This window comes from Rattus norvegicus, chromosome 1 (assembly GCF_021556685.1).
Source record: "Rattus norvegicus strain SHRSP/BbbUtx chromosome 1, alternate assembly SHRSP_T2T, whole genome shotgun sequence".
NCBI classification, from domain to species: Eukaryota; Metazoa; Chordata; class Mammalia; order Rodentia; family Muridae; genus Rattus; species Rattus norvegicus.
In genome coordinates, this window is record NC_141534.1 from 59774387 (window position 1) to 59791215 (window position 16829).

The 16829-nt window shown below is 44.7% G+C and overlaps 1 pseudogene across 2 annotated transcripts; it reads left to right on the forward strand.

The window, feature by feature from the left end:
* Nucleotides 1-10201: 10201 nt before the first annotated feature.
* On the forward strand, nt 10202-16005 carry LOC134482841 (sperm motility kinase Y-like; annotated as a pseudogene). Of its 2 annotated transcripts, XR_015646130.1 has the most exons (3): nt 10202-10255; nt 11824-13416; nt 14138-16005. The product of XR_015646130.1 is annotated as a sperm motility kinase Y-like, transcript variant X3 (transcript). The 2 variants fall into 2 exon arrangements; XR_015646129.1 differs by lacking the exon at nt 10202-10255 and having other exon boundaries at nt 11749-13416; nt 14138-15420.
* Nucleotides 16006-16829: the final 824 nt, after the last annotated feature.

Consider the following 16829-nt stretch of genomic DNA (forward strand, 5'->3'; position numbering starts at 1 on the left):
TCATTCCCACATAGTACAGGGAACAAAATAATCACAGGAGGTAGAGCAAGGCAGGGACCTGTGAGCAAGAGAGTAGTGGTAGATACATATGCAGGGTTGTGGGGAGGACAGGATCAGGTGATAGAAAAGACATGAGCGAATTAGAGTTTCAGGAAATTGATTAAAAGTATGTAGCAGTGGGGAATGATGAACTGGGTGTAGCCACTACAAAGTCCCAGATGTTAGGGAAGTGAGAGTCCCCCAGGATGCAAAAGGTTGACTTTATCTGACGTATGCAACAAGGGGGACCTGAAATCTGTATAGACACCTCCACTAGATAGACACAGCCCCACATAGGCAAAGGGGCCACACAATCATCCTAAATTTTTTTCTTTTTCTTTTTTTTCGGAGCTGGGGACCGAACTCAGGGCCTTGCACTTGCTAGGCAAGCGCTCTACCACTGAGCTAAATCCCCAACTCCTCATTTCAAATTTTTAACCTAGGTATGTTCAAGTCCAAAGTAAAGACAGCAATAAAAAAATAGAACAGACACTGAAGAAAAGGCCATACCTTTCCTTCAGTGCTCCACCTAGGATTCCATCCCATGAGCAGATACCAAACTGAGACACTATTACTGATGTCAAGATGTGCTTACTGACAGAAGCCTGCTATTGCTATTCCCTGAGAGGTTGTACCAGCACTTGACCCATACAGCTGTAGATACTTACAGCCAACAATCAGACTGTGCCTGGGGACCCCACTGGAAGAGCTAGGTGAAGGACTGAAGGACCTGAGGGAATTCAGCCCCATAAGAAAAACATTATAAGGTTACTGGACACACAGAGCTCCGAAGAACAAAGCAAAAACTAAAGAATACACATGGAGGGAACCATGGCTCCAGATACATGGTTTTCACTGACATCAATGGGAGAGGAGGCCCCTGGTCCTGTGGAGGTTTGATATGCCAGCATAGGGGAATGTTAGAGTGGTCAGGCGGGAGTAGGGGAGAGAGTGGAGGAGCTCCCTCATAGACGCCAAGCTGAGGAGCATGGGGAGGATGGAATGGGTGATTGCGGAGGGGAAACAAGGAAGTGGATATCATTTGAAATTAAATGAATAAATTGATTAATTTAAAAAAATCTCATGATCATCTCAGTAGATTCTGAAAAGGCCTTTGGCAAAACGTGACAGTCCATCATGTGAACCTTACAGAGAGAGAAGGATACAGAAGAATACATGAACACAAAGTAATATACAGCAGTCCTCTATCCAACGTCAAACTAAATAGAGAGAAACTTAAAATAATTCCCATAAACTCTGGGGCAGGGCATGGCTGGCCACCCTCTCCCTAACATTTCAATATAGTTCTTGAAGTTCAGGCTAGAGGAATAAGACAACTAAATTTGAAAAACGAGATATGCATTGGAAGGGAAGAAGATATCATATTGGCATTTGTGATGATATCATAGTATGTACAAGAGCCCCCAAAAATTCTATCACAGAACTCCTATATTTGATAAATACCTTCAGTAAAGTGGGTGGATACAACATTAACTAAAAAAATCAGTACCATTCTTTTAAACAAACAATGAAGGGGCTGACAAATAAATTAGGGAAACATTGCTCTTTACAATAGCAACAAATAATATAAATGTCTTAGTGTAACTCTAAGAAAGTGAAAGATCTGTATGACAAAAATTTTAAATCTCTGAAAAAAGCAATTGAAAGATATCAGAAAGTGAATGCAATACCCATTAAAATACCAAAACAAGTCTTTACAAACCTTAACAGTGAAATTCTCCACATCAAGTGAAAGATTTAATAAACCCAAGAAAGCTAAAACATTCCTGAACAATAACAGAATTTCGGGAGGAATCACCATCTCTGCTGTCCTACAGAGCTACAGCAATAAAACTACAATATTGGCATAGGAACAGGCAGGCTGATCAATAAAATGAAATCCAAGACCCTGAAATAAACCCACACAAGTATGGATGCTTATTGTCAATAAAGTGGGCAAAATCATATGACAAAAAATAAGAAAGCATCTTGAACAGGTGGTGCTGGTCTAATTGGATATAGGCATAGGGAAGAATGCAATGAGCCTTATCTATAAACCTGTGCAAAACACATGTCCAAGTGGATCAAAGACCTCAAAATAAAACCTTATACATCAAATCTGATACAAGAAAAAGTGAGAAATAGGCTTGAGCACATTGGTACAGGAGACAACTTCCTGAGCAGAACACCAATGGCGCTCAGATATTGAGATCAACAATTAATAAATGAAACTTGATGAAACTGAAAAGCTTCTGTAAGTAAAACAAAACATTTAATAGAAATGTCTGCATACAGGTTGGAAGAGGATCTTCACCAACCCTATAGTGCACAAAAGGCTAATATTCAAATTACATAAATAACAAGTGAAACTACAAGAGACCAAATATCCTAACCTAATAATGTGGTGCAGAGATAAATTCATCAGCAGAACTTTGAAGGGCCAAGAGCCACATAAAGAACTGGTCACCATCCTTGGTCATCAGGTATATCCAAATAAAAAGCACCCTGGGATTCCAACTTATGTGCATCAGTATGGATAAAATAAAAATCTAAATTGACATCCAGCACATGCTGATGAGGATGTGGAATAGTGGGAACACTCCTCCATTGCTGCTTGGATTGAAAACTTGTACATCCATTTTCGAAATCATATTGGCAGTTTCTCAGAAAACTGGGAATCAGTTTTCATCTGGACTTAGCAAAACAACCCTGGGACATATAATCAAATGGTGACCCACCATCCCACAAGGACGCTTGATGATCTATGTTAATAGTGGTTTTACCTGTAATGTCCAAGAACTGAAAACAACCTGTATGTCCCCCTACTGAAGAATGGATACAGGAAATATTGTATATCTACACAATGGAATACTCGTCAGCTATTAAGAATAAATACATTATGAATTTTGTAGGCAAATGGATGAACTTGAGAATGTTATCCTGAGTGAGGTAACCCAGAACCACAGAAAAATGTATGTCATTTATAAGTGGACATTAACCATAAAGTGCAGGATAACAGGTTGATAGGCATGAAGGAAGAAGGAGGGCCTGAGTGAGGAGGTGTGGATCTCACAAGAAGGGGAAACAAAATAGTCTAAGAAGGATGAAGTGATGGAACAGGGTAAGAGAAGAGGCAGGAAAGGAGATGGAAATGCTGGTCAGGTCTAGGGAGAGGGGTTTGGAAGAGGGCTAGGAGTGAGATTACAAATTGTCTGGGCAGGAGTGTCCAGGGATCTCTGGTGACTTGCTGGATGCCTGGTAAGGGAGAGGATGGGGGAGTCTATGGGGTGACTCTAGCTTAGATTCCTACTGGAGCAGAAGATGGAAATGGCCACCTCCTGTAGCAAGAAAGAACTTCTAGAAGAGGAAGAGGACATCAATGCACTCACAACAGCTTCAACTCAAAATCTGTTTTGCCAATAAGTGTGCAGGGATAAAGATATAGCAGATATTGAGGGACCAACCAATCAATGACTGCCCCAAAGTGAGATCCATCTCATGTGACAGAGACAACCTCTGACAGTACTTACGTTACTCTGATTTACTTGCAGACAGAAAAGTAGCACACCTGTCTCTGGAGAGGCTTCACTCAGCAGCTGAAGGCCACAGTCAGTCCTCAGATGGAGCTTGGGAAGTCTTGTGGAAGAGTGGGGGAGAGTGGTGAGCAGACTAGAGGGGTTAAAAACACTACAAGAAGTCCCCTATAGTCAGATACCTTGGACCATGGAGTATGCTAGAGCCTGTGCAACCAACCCCAGGGCCTGGTGTAGCTATCTGCAGTTGGTCTCCATGTGGGTCATTTGACAAGTAGATCCAGGACTGTCTCAGTCTCTCTTGCCTGCCATGGGAACCCTTCCCCATACCTGGGCAGCCTGATTGTAAATCTGTGGGACAGGGGGTGCCTCATACTGTTGGGAGTAGATGCCCCAGGGCGGGGTGGTACCTAGGGAGTCTGCCCTTCTACAAAGAGAAGGGAGAGCATTATGGTGAGAAGGATTTGTAAGGAGGCACTGGAAAAGGAGGAGGGAGAGTGGCTGGGATCAGGATGTAACCTAAATAAAGAATACAGTACTGGAATTAAAAAAGTTAGACTGGAAATTGGAAAGATTGCTCAGTGTTAAGAGAACTGATTGCTCTTCCAGAAGTCCTGAGTTCAAATGCCAGCAACCACATTGTGGCTCACAAATATCTCTGATGAGATTTGATGCCCTCTCTGGTATTTCTAAAGACAGCGACATTGTATATATGTATACAGACACACACACACACACACACACACACACACACACACACATATATATATATATATATATCAAATGAATAAATGAATAAATAAACAAACGTAGGAATTACCTGGTCTTAGATTCAGAGCAGGGAATAAAGTGTAATGAGATTATATTCAAACCCATGTCATGTACTGCCTGGAACTTTCAGATCTGCAGGAACCATCACAAGGAAGAACAAGAGAGGCTGGAAAAGGGGTCTGATCCCTGCAGCTCCTCAGTGTCCACTAGCACAGCACTTGCCCTTGGGAGATGATGTCATTCATTCTTCCCGATGTTGCATCAATCAAAATTACATGCTCTGTGGATGAACCTGTAAAAGAGGACAGTTGCTTTTGGGCCAATATGGAGGCTCCTTGCCTCTCAGCAAGCTCACTGCTGCCTTTTGAGGTCTCTGGATGGTGAGCAAAATGAAGACACACAGAGTAGCCTCAAGTTGAGTCAGCCAGGCCCAGGGGGCTCAGTGGTGTCTCTCAGATTCCCAGGCCCTCCCTGAGATTGAACACTCTACACAGTGTAAGAGGATTAGGGGATAACCAGGAAATGCAGTTGCTCAGGTGGCTGACTCTGTAGGAGGGAAATAAATCACAGTGGGAAGCTTCAGGAGAGTCAGGTGACCTGAGCCCTCCACAGAGTCTAAGTCCAGACTCACAGACATTCATCTGTCCACAAGTCTCCTAAACACAGGCCTTGACTGACCTGCAGTCCAGAGTATGTTATTATACAGTGTCGCTTAGAGAGAGGACATACTTTCCAATTAGGCCTTTTCTGTGTCACACTGAGACTGGGTTTATGGTACAGCTGATGCAGATGGGGACTGGCCACAAGTGGCAGTCTATCGCAGATCATGAAATAAATAAATAAATAAATAAATAAATAAATAAATAAATAAATAAATAAATATCCACTTATCTCACTGCCTGCAATCCTCATTGACACCACAAGGGAGCGCTGCTTTGACCTTCTCAGAAAGAAAAGCTGACTTCCCTCAGGGAAATGGATGGATGGATGGATGGATGGATGGATGGATGGATGGATGGATGGATGGATGGATGGGTGGGTGGGTGGATGGATGGATGGATGGATGGATGGATGGATGGATGGATGGATGGATGGATAGACAGAGAAGTGATTTGACTTAATCAGTTTCTTCCAGTCCTACTTCCTACTTTTCTGGTCGAAAACACACTGAACATGTCTGCTGCAATTGCTTGTTCTTCATTTCTGCTTTCTTTGGCTGTTCATTCAAGGCATCTCCCTTAGAATCTGCTCATCTCAATAAAGGTCCATCTGTGGAATGTATAGCTTCTCAGTTAGGAGCTAAGGGATTCTTGGAAGGAGTTCCCAAAATCCCCTCTGGGGCAGTTGCCAGTGTTCTCTACTTCAGACAGCAGCTGCATGAAGCAAACACACACCTGTCTGAACATTCCAGCTTGGGTGCACGTCACAGTGCACCTGCCCCAGGGTCCCTGCCAGTTGCACATGCCACAGGGCCACAACTAAAAGATCCCTTCCCCAGGACTCATGCCCCCTTGCATCTCCCCCAGGATTCCTGCTCTGTTGTAACTGAACCAGGGTCCCTGCCCGGTTGTTCCTGGCTCACGTTTCCTACTCAGTTTTACCTGCCCCAACGACCCTGTCCCACTGCACCAGCCTCAGGGATCCTGTCCCATTGTGCCCACCATGCTGCACCTTCCTGAGAGTACCTACTAACTGTTCCTAGGTGGCATTTTTCAAAATCTAATTCAAAGATCTTGCCAGTCAGAACCCATTGTCTTTGGTAACACCAAGTAGATATTAGCAGGGCTTCCTCACCTACACTTAATCAATCCCTTCTCTCAGTTGTCCATGTGGAAGCAAAGAAACTAGCAGCAGAACATGGATTATTCATCCAGGATATCAGCAGCCCTAGAATTCTCATGAGATGGGCTGCTGTGACTGTGATACAGGGGTGGCAGGGAGGCTTTGACACTGAACAAGCCCAGAGTGCTGCCTCTGCTCACATTGTGCCAGCACCTTAGCCTAACTCTAGATGTCCTAAACTCTGAGAGGAGGAAGGAGATCTTCCTACATAGAAGATGTTCTCTGAATCTGTGCTGGCCAAGGTCAAGCCAGAGTGTTTGAACATTCCAGTTCCAGCCCCTGAGGGTTCTCTGCCTGCCTGGTGTTTTGTTGTGCTTTATGTCTGGCAAGGTGAAGATGTGGCCCATACTAGGAATATCTTTGAAGACAACTGCCCTGGGTTCCCATGCTAAAATTCAATTAGGGACTGACAGGGACCTAAATAACAACAAGACAGTGCCAAGACCATGAGTTCCAAAATCAAGAGCAAATGGGGCCTTGATGGTATCCTGTGCTGATCTGACAGGAGTCAGCACACACAATTCTCCTTCACATCCAATGCCCCTTGGAAAAATCCTCTGTCAATGGTAAGTGATGCCTCATGAGAATGAACTGTCAGCGTAGGACAAGACACTTGGGACTACTGTCCTGAACTCACCAGTCTCAGATGAATGGGCTTTGAAAAGTTTTCAGGACACAGAATAGGGGTGTGTAAACAAGTGCAGGTAATCCTTGGGAAACACATAGTTCCTGAGGAGGTTCTGAGATATGTTGGATCCACTCCTGGAAAAGGCAGCATTGTGTTCAGGGGGGTAAGAAAGCAGGAGCCTGCTGATGTTTTCACAGTATTGCATGGGAACAGTAACAATGCCCTTAGGAGCAGGATGTCCAAACACTCTCAGATCAAGCAGACAGCCTAGAGCCTATTAGGCCCATATCCCAAGAGAATACCGGTCATGTGTGAAGCTTCTATAGCCAGGACTCTGGAGCAGGGAACATTGACATTGTCTCAGTTAGGGGTTTACTGCTGAGAACAGACACACCATGACCAATGCAGCTCTTATGAGGAAAACATTAATGGACACAGGATTGCAGGTTCAGAGACTCAGTCCAGTATCATCAAGCTGGGAGCATGGCAGCATCCAGGCAGTCATGGTGCCAGAGTAAGTGAGAGGCTGCTTGGGGAAGACTGGCTTGCATGTGGATAGGAAAAGGGTTTTAAAGCCCATGCAAACATTGACACACCTACTTTAACAAGACCACGCCTCCTAATATTGCCACTCCCTGAGCTAAGCATATACAAACCATCATAGACATCTTGCAGGAGGGTGGTACTGTTCTATCAGAGAGAAGCCTCTGCTCCCGTTAATATATTGAGGTCAACCCTGGATAGGGCTCAGAGCCCTCCACACATCCTGGGACTCAGGGAGGCATCCTATGAAAGAGCTTTTTCCTAGAAGGACACATGGGTGTAGGCCTCCCTTCCAGCCAGGCTGTAGGGTGTCTCCAATGCTAAACTCTGTCTTTTTGCAGAAGTGAAACAATGAAAATTCACCCTTCACAGTACAGTGAATAGCAAAAATGGTGAAAGGTATAAAAAGAACCAATTAGTACCTGAGCATGAGGATTGGTTTTATATGAAATGTGGGTGGGTGCAGTGCAGTATCCTCCTCCATGTACCCACATGTTCAGTAGCTACCCTGTTCGATGCAGCTTTACACATAACTATCTGGAATCCATTCACTAAGGGATTCCATCCCTGGAATGGAAGCTACAGGTTGGACTTTTGTATCCAGGTCTCCCAGCGCAGGGACAGGGATGCATGGATAAAGTGGAGAGAAGCAGACTGGAATGGTGCAGAGGTTATCCTGCCAACAACCCCAAGCCCCCAGCAGCATGACAATGTAGAACAGCGAGCAGTTTCCCAGCCAGCCTCACTCCCCATAGACAGACTTCTTCCAGTCCCTCCTTATGCCAAGGGAAAGAAAAGCAAAAAAAGTAGGGGCAGGGAAAGAAAAATTGCTCTACTCCCAGGAGCCAAGGACAAGCCCCCTCCCATCCTCTGATCTGACCCCATACCCATCCACAGCCAAGTCCTGGGCTCATCTCTAGAGGCACATGGACCCAGGCAGATGAGCCCTTGAATCACAATCGGCTCCTCAAAAGCATCCTATGGGTGTCAGTCCTAAGTCCATGAATCGGAGGTGCACTGCACAGCTATTCAGAGAAGCCTTCTCTTGATCTCTGTGAAGATCTCTCTGTTGGATGTCAGAGGAGAGTGTCCATCCAGCATCAGTCCTGGGACTGTGGCCCTCTAATGTGTTAGCCCATGTGAACCTCCCCACAGAGCCCCACCTGTCCTTGTGCAACTCCTCCTTGATCGCCTTTTATAGGAAGATATTTAGAGTCCCTTGCAGGAGGCAGGGAAAATGGCACACAGCTGAGGGTGGTAGACAAACCTGGGAACACATCAAATATTGAGTTGGTGTGAGGCTCCCTAAGACATGCTTGGGCAGGTCTGTGCCAGCGATCCCATAAGACCCTTTGATTCTCCCCATGTACACAGCAGGAACCAATTTCCAGGGTTACCCTCTGCCCAGAGCAAAGGGAGATTGGGACTTGGATTCCAACCTTGGCCATTATTGTAATACCTGACCTTGTAACCCTTGCTCCCTTTGGGGCTCAACAGTCCCCCTCAAATGTAGACAACAATGTCTAGATGGTGTTCACAGCTTTTCTTGCCTGAAACTGTGCTTTGTTTGATACTACAAACCAGGAAGTTGGGACTTAAACTTGAGATCACTGACTCAGACTAGGGAGGACTCCAGGGCACCTGAGCTCAGCTGCAAAGGCAGAAGCTGAACCACAGTGAGCAGAGGTGGCACACTTTGCTGTTTCTTTCCTTTTCTGCTCTCAGGCCTTTCAGTGAACTCTACAGATGAGGATCTTTCCTCCCAGGCTTAGTGTCTGCAGCCATGAGAGTCCTCTACAGGGGACTCCAAACCCCAGAAGAGTCTTCAGAAGGAAAGCGCTACACACTGCACTGCCCCCAGCACTCTGAGAAACAGAGACCCTTTCTGGACTTGGGCCAGTCAGTGCTCAATAGTTAGCTTCTGGCTGCACTGGCTGCTCACAAATAACACAGCAGACTAGGTCCTGTGACCTGGCTGTCACAGACTGTGATTGAGAATTCATTTCAACTGTGTCAGCATAGCCACTCTGTTCCTTCTGGTCCCAGGTTGCACAGAGCTCCTTGTCCTCATACATGCCTGTTCCATCACTGGACCTTAATATTTAAAGTGAGCCCTACACTCAGGATGGACTTGGTTTTCTATACATCATGCCAACCGCTGTGTGAAAGGAAGTGTCTGCATGTATATCCATACCCCCTTATGTGCCTAGGTGTCCATGCATACCACTACCCCATGTCCTGTCAGAGGCCATCCTCTGGACAGGTCCTCACGCCTGCATGTCAGACCACCTGTCTTCAAGCCCCAACCCCTCCCCACTCCACAGATGCTGAGCTTATGGGCTTTGCTGATGCACCCATCATTGATGGGGGTTTTGGGGATTGAAACTCAATTCCTTACCCTTGGGAGGCAAGTGCTCTGCCTATCCCTGCAGCTTTGTCTCAGGTGTCTGATGATAACCTAGAGCCTTTCTGAGGATTTATGAAATCAGTGTCATCTTGATCGGTCAGTTTAGAAACACAGCTTTGTTTTTTTTTTTAAAGGTGTACCATCATTAGTTAAGGCTAATCATTCAGAATTCAATGAAAAAGTGACACCCTGAGTGTAGACATGATGACTTTGAAGCAGGAGGCATAGAAAACATTCAAAACAGAGAACTGAGGAGAGGTGAACATCTTACAGGCTTTGATTTCTAAAAGCCTTAAATCTCTCCATAGCCCACAGAAGCCAGAGCCTTGAAGCCCTTCCCAACCATGTCATGACAGGTCCTATTGTGACCTCATGAGGAGCGACTGTGAGGCGTCCCAGCCAACAGATTTTAAGCTGTTGCCAGGCCTGGATTTCTTTGAGTGCTTTGAGAGGACGTGTGGAGTGGAGCCCTCTGCGACTTGTTTGTATCTTGTGAGCTGTGTGTGGTTGTATTGGATTTTACTGTACTGTGTATATGTGTATGTATCAGTGTGTGTAAGAGAGTGTGTGCTGACAGATTTGCCTGTGTGTGAGTGTGTGTACACTTTCGCTTGTGTTTGTCAGTATATGTAGGAGTGTGTGAGTTTACAGGTTTGTTTGTGTGTATGTTGTATGTGTGTACCACCTCTTTTGTGTGTGTGTGTCCCTGTGTGTGTGTGTGTGTGCGTGTGTCTGTGATGTGCATTTTTCCAGGTTTACTTGTGTGTAAGTATGTGTGTGCCTGTTCCTACGTGATTGTGTTTTGTATGAATCTGGGCGTTTGTCTGTGTGTGTGCCTGTGTGTGTGTGTGTGTGTGCCTGTGTGTGTGTGTGTGTGTGTGTGTGTTTGTGTGTGCACGCACGTCCCCATCCCCTTTTGCCCCTTGTATCTATATTACCTGCACCTCAGTGCAAAAGAGTGTAGAGGCTAGAAGTCACCCCGGCTGCTGTACCTGAGGAAGGTCCTCAACCTCATTTTCAAGACAGGCTCTCTCATTGGCCTGCAGCTGCCCAAGTACCTGTCTTGGGTCTCCAGTGGCTCCCAGGAATTTGATATGCCAACCCCATAATATCAGATTAAAGGCCTACGTAGACTGCTGGCAGCTTATTTATGGATTGATTTTTTTTCTATGTGTTTAAGAGATAGAATTAGGCCATATATTCTCAAGACCAATGACTATTTCCTTATTGTGGTTTTGTCTTATTTATATATTTATTTATTTATTTATTTATTTATTTATTTATTTATTATGGATTGCTGGATTCATTTTGGTGGTGGTTTTTATATTCTCACATGCTATATTATTGCTTTGATTATTTACGGTTCTGCAGTAGGATGATTCACTCTATCTCCATTTTCAATGTCCTGCAGTTTCATCCTTTTACATTATTTCTGTTTCTCTATTTATTGAGTACAAGCAATCATTGGCTTAGACTTGATACAAATTTGCCCTTTTTGACACTTTGACTCTTCGGCCTTTGTTTAAGGTTTACTGTTCACTGATATTTAACTGCCTTATTCCTTGTGGTTGGTTAATTTTAATTTTCAGTATTTTGCTCTGGAGAGTTGTGGATTTTTGTGGATCACGAGGTCCTGAAATTCAATGGAGTTTTCCCTTAAGTGTTGGCTTTTTACATTTGTTTGTTTTGTCTTATACTCAGTCTTTCTCCTATCATTTCTTTTATCTGACCTTTTTCTTCAATCCATTCACAGTATTGATCAGCGTTGGCCGCCCAATCCTATTGTAGTATGACGATTTTTATTTTCATCATTGCATTTAGTATTTTTGTGCTCTTGGCTTTCTCTTTTGGGGATGGTTATTTGGGTGGCTTTTACTTATGATTCTTCATATTTCCCCCTGTTCATAATTTTACTCTATTTTTCTAGTCTAGTCTTTTCTTTGTTATTATTTTTTTTCTTATTGTTTCATTTGTTTCTTTTAGGTTCCACATGTGTAATTTTAGTTCCTGAATTGCTCCATCTTTTTCATTATTTGATTCCATTTGTTTGTTATTTTTAGGTGGCATTAGTACTGATAAAATGCCTACAGAGACTGAGGAGGAGTTACCACCTTCTAGTCCCGATCCCAGTATCTCTCAGGAGGGAACCTTTCATTCCCAATATAAAGTACTGAAGACTATTGGAAAAGGAAGCTATGCCAAGGTCCTCCTGGCCCACCACCAGCTCACAGGAACCCCAGTGGCGGTCAAAGTTCTCCGAAAGAACAAGCAGTGGTTCCGGCCAGCCATGACAGAAGAAAACATAATGAGAAAGATCAACCACCCCAACATTGTTTCTCTCTTACAAGTCATTGAAAACAAAACTAGAATATACCTCATAATGGAGCTGGTGGAAGGCCAACAACTCTACCAGTACATCAGAGAGTCAGGGCACATAGAGGAGGATGAGGCCCGGCAAATATTTGAACAGATATTATCAGCAGTGAGCTACTGCCATGGAAAGGGGATTGTTCACCGAGACCTGAAAGTGGACAATATAATGATTGATAAAAACAAAAAGGTCAAAGTCATCGACTTTGGGCTTAGCACCGAAACACAACCTGGACAAATGCTAAACCAGCCCTGCGGTGCGTATTCTTTTGGTTCCCCGGAACGCTTCCTTGGACTTCTGTATGACGGGATGAAGAATGATATGTGGACAATAGGAGTGGTCTTGTATTATATGGTAGTGGGAAAGCTCCCCTTTGATTCTGTGATCATCCAAGAATTACAAAAACAAGTTGTTGCAGGGGTGTATCCTGCCCCCTGTGGGGTTTCAGAAGAACTGGAGAACCTCCTTAGTCAATTACTAACAGTAAATCCAATGTATAGACCAACAGCCAGCGAGGTGATGAAACACGCCTGGTTCAAAGAACACGGGAAGGGGTTCACAGTTCGTTGTGAAGAACTGCTTCCCCTCAGGCCAGACCCTGAAATTTTGGGTGCAATGAAATGCATGGGATTTCAAGCCTCTGTAATAAAATACTCCCTAATAAAAAGAAAATATAATGAGGAAATGGCAACTTATTGCTTCCTACAACAGCAGGCTCTCCCGGGGTATGGCTGCACAGCCCAGGCACAGCAAGTGAGTCCCATTGCAGCCCCATTTCCTAGCCTTGACCCTGCTGCTGCTTTTAGATTACAAAGAAAGAGGAGTGGAAGCCTGCCAGTCCTTGGCACCTTGCAGGTGTCATTCTCCCAAGGTCACGTATCTCATTATGGCCAGAAGGTTCATCCAAAAGGAGGAAGAAGGTCCACTGTGGCTGGTCGTCTCAGGCCACTACCGATGATACCTACACAGGACCACTATCACAAATGTGCCATGAGTGTCCCATACATTCCAACAACAAGCATCTTCAGTGAGAAGAGTAGCAACAAGGAAATAAAAGAAGATAATCTACTCTCCCACAGAGCCCCATTAGAGGATAAGCCCATCTCCAGCAGGGTCGGGCACAGAGGTTTTAACGGGTGGACCAGGAATATAGCAAATGCCCTGATAAAGCTTTGTTGCTGCTTTCCAAGGAGAAAGAAACCTCGCCTGGGGCAGAACAGAATCTCACCCCAGAAGTGAGCCACAGGGAGAGTCCAGATAACAAGCAGCAGGCACAGCCCAGGTACCTTCGTGCTTTGTCCTTTCTAGTTTGCTCTATGCTGGTCCTTCCTCTTGTCTCTGGTTTCCATTTTCCCCACAATTCTTACCTTGTATCTTCTGTAAGTTCTTTTATGAGGTTTCCTCAACACCAAGCCTTCTCCCTCTTTTTGATTTCTCCTCTTCCCAGCAGGGACTCAATATGAATTCCCCACTCTACAGAGTTTTCTTGTTGACCCATCCCCTCAGATGGACTCCAGCTCCCCCTTAGGCCAATAGCTCCCACAGGGTGAGGACTAGAGATTCATGGGCTCATGGACTCATCCATGGGCTACTGGTTCTAGCACATGTGGTCATCAATCACAAGTGCTGCAGAACAGAGTCTTATGTTTTCAAATATAACATCCCACTCCAGTAAGCCTTAAAATTAATAACAAGGTTTGTCACTGAATAAGTATCAACAACCTAGTTTGTTGGTTATTGTTGATGGTCAGAATCCTGCATGCACGCATATTGTTTTGCATACTGATTTTTTCATTCCTAAGACCTAGCAATTCATATATATTGTTACATATATATATATATATATGTAATATTTCTAAATGATTTCTTTCAAAAATCTTAACTGATAAGTAGAAGAGAAGAGTTAATAAAATAATAAGGCAATCAAAGCTCCAAATGGTAATCTAAGTATTCTACCGCATAAGATTTTTGCTTAGAATAAATTGACTTTTTTTCTCTCACAGTGCCATCTTGAAATTCTGTCATGTCCTGAGAATAAACAGGAGGTGATTTCAGACACATGGCCAACGAAAAGACACCAGCAGAAGCTACAGCACCAACAGGAGAAACAGCAATAGCACCAGCAGCATTAGCAGCAGAAGGAGGAGGAGGAGGAGAAAGAGGAGGAAGAGGAGGATTCCCCAACACCAAGCCTCCTCCCTCCTCTTGATTTCTCCTCTTCCCAGCAGGGACCCAATATGAATGATGAGTTCCCCACTCTACAGAGTTGTCTTGTTGACCCATCCCTTCAGATGGACTCCATCTCCCCCTTAGGCCAATAGCTTCCACAGTGTGAGAACTAGAGGGTCATGGGATCATGGACTCTTCCATGGGCTACTAATCCATAGAGAAAGGGGCCTGTAATACCAGACACTCAAGACACACAGTAGGTAGGGGGATCAGAACTTCAAGGCTAGCCTGGTCTACATCATGAGTTTAAGATCAGCTTGGACAACTTACTGACACCCTTTTTCTAGAGGTGAGGAGGGCTAAGGCTCCTAACTCAGTGGTAGAGTACTCGTGGGGAAACAGACTGCTGTCCATTGATACCTCTCCTTCCTTGCTCGGAAATACACAATGGTATTAGAAGAGTCAAAGGTTCCTGGCCTAGCATCCACTATTCTATTTGCTACATCATTAAGGGTGCAGTTTTTGGGGTGGAGTTTTTGGTATTTTGGTCAGGGATCAAATCTATGAAATAAAACTTAAGCAATACTCTCATTGCTGTCAGAGTGGGAGGTGGATGATAAATGCTTGCCCACCTGCATCAGTATAAAGCTGGTTCCTTGGACTCCCTGCAAACACATCACTGCTAACTGTGTGCCTTGTATAGGCTTTTCCAGCACTGTCATAGCTTGAAATCCTTCCCTGCTATGGACCCTTGAGTGGGCATCCTGCCTTTCTCAGTCTCAGAATGGAGCAAAGATCCCCTGCTCACATCTAGGCTCACAGGTCAGGGACCTCTTCCATCCCATAGTGAACAAGACTGGCACAGCTGCACACACCTTGGAAAAAGAATGTATTGGCAACCCTTAACAAAAAAGATGGTTCTTACTTCTGATTATGGCATTCTATAAAATACGGGTATTTCCTGGTATAATTACACATGTCATTGATTGTGTGTGTGCGTAGGTTTTTTGAGGTTGGAGGGGGATAATTCATTTCTCTAAGCCCCTTCCTCAATGCTGGGTGATAAACATTGTCTCTTATATAGATTTTAATAATTATACATTTATTTATATATTTTTAAGATTCGTTTATTTTTCCAACTTTTGTAGCTCTTTCTGTGTTGTGTGTGTGTGTGTGTGTGTGTGTGTGTGTGTGTGTGTGTGTGTAATTAGATATAATACTCAGGGTCAGTAATCCTACCCTTGAGCTACCTTATAACTTTTTATGTTTTAAACAGCTTTATTATGATATCTTTGATATATAAAGCTGATATGTGCTAGAGGTGAGCATCTTGATGTTCTTAAAGACATGTTCTTCCTCAGATACAGAACGCGTGCTGGCTAAAATCCTTGCTACTCCTGCAGATCAACCTTGTCATGCACTGAAGCAATGGGGCACATACTAAGCACACTCCCTGAGCTGCTTCCTAGGTTGGTAGCACTGGCTCCATCCCAGGCACAGCTGGAGTGGGCAGCTGTAAGGTTGAGGACCTGCAATCAGGACACTGGGCTCCAGGAGCACCTCACCTGCTGGTCATCCTGTGTACCTCTGAATGTCACTACTGGGTTCTCACTGCCTGGCACTTAACCATAGACACCACTGTAGAACTGTCTAAGGCCAGAAGGGCAAAAACATTGTTGTTATAAATTTCTACTATGGAAACATCAAATGTTGTGCTTCTTGAACAGTTTTATGAAATGAACCTGGGAGAAACGTAAGAAATATGGCCTGAAGTCTCTTCTGGAACTGCCACTCCAGCATAAGCGTCCACAGGCAGTCAGTCTCCTCTGTACTACCGTCCCCCTTGTTTTGCAACTCATGGATCTCCTTGCTTAGCATATCCACAAGGTGCATTTGCTTTTGCTTCTCCAGCTTCTTCCTGACATCTTATTTTTATGGGTCTGGAGACAGACTCCCCAGAGGACAACTCCTCTTTTCTGATAGTTATGAACTGCAGATCCCTGTGCTCAATAGTGGGGGGCTGCTGCAGGGACTACAACACCAGAATGACTGTTTCTTGGGGCCTCTGCAGTGTGGAAGGTTTTCCTGGTTTGGTCGGTGTGGTCAAAGATGAGAAGGAAGCAAGTTCAGGGAATGAGAGTGCATCTGTCGCCCTTTCCTCTCCTGCTCCCTGTGCTTCCTCTCTGCTTCCTTGTCCAGACAGGCCTTCTATATCTCAGACCACCACTGCTGCTCCTCACTCTTTTTTCCCAGCCACCTGTGCAGACGGGGATGCTGCCTTGTTTGCAGAAGGAGGGGGGAGTGGCAAATCCACTGAAATGCCACCAATATCTGGTGTAGTGGACCTGTGGTAGAGGAGGTGGTGGAGGGAGGTCTGTTCATATGGGCTGGGAGACAGTCACAGGGGTGGGCAGCACCTCTGCTGGGGTTTCCCAATGGCCAGGACCACTCTTGGTCAGAGTGGAAGCAGGGGCAACTGACTTGGAGGAAGGGTTCAGGTGCTCCTGGCTGCATGTGCTAGATTCC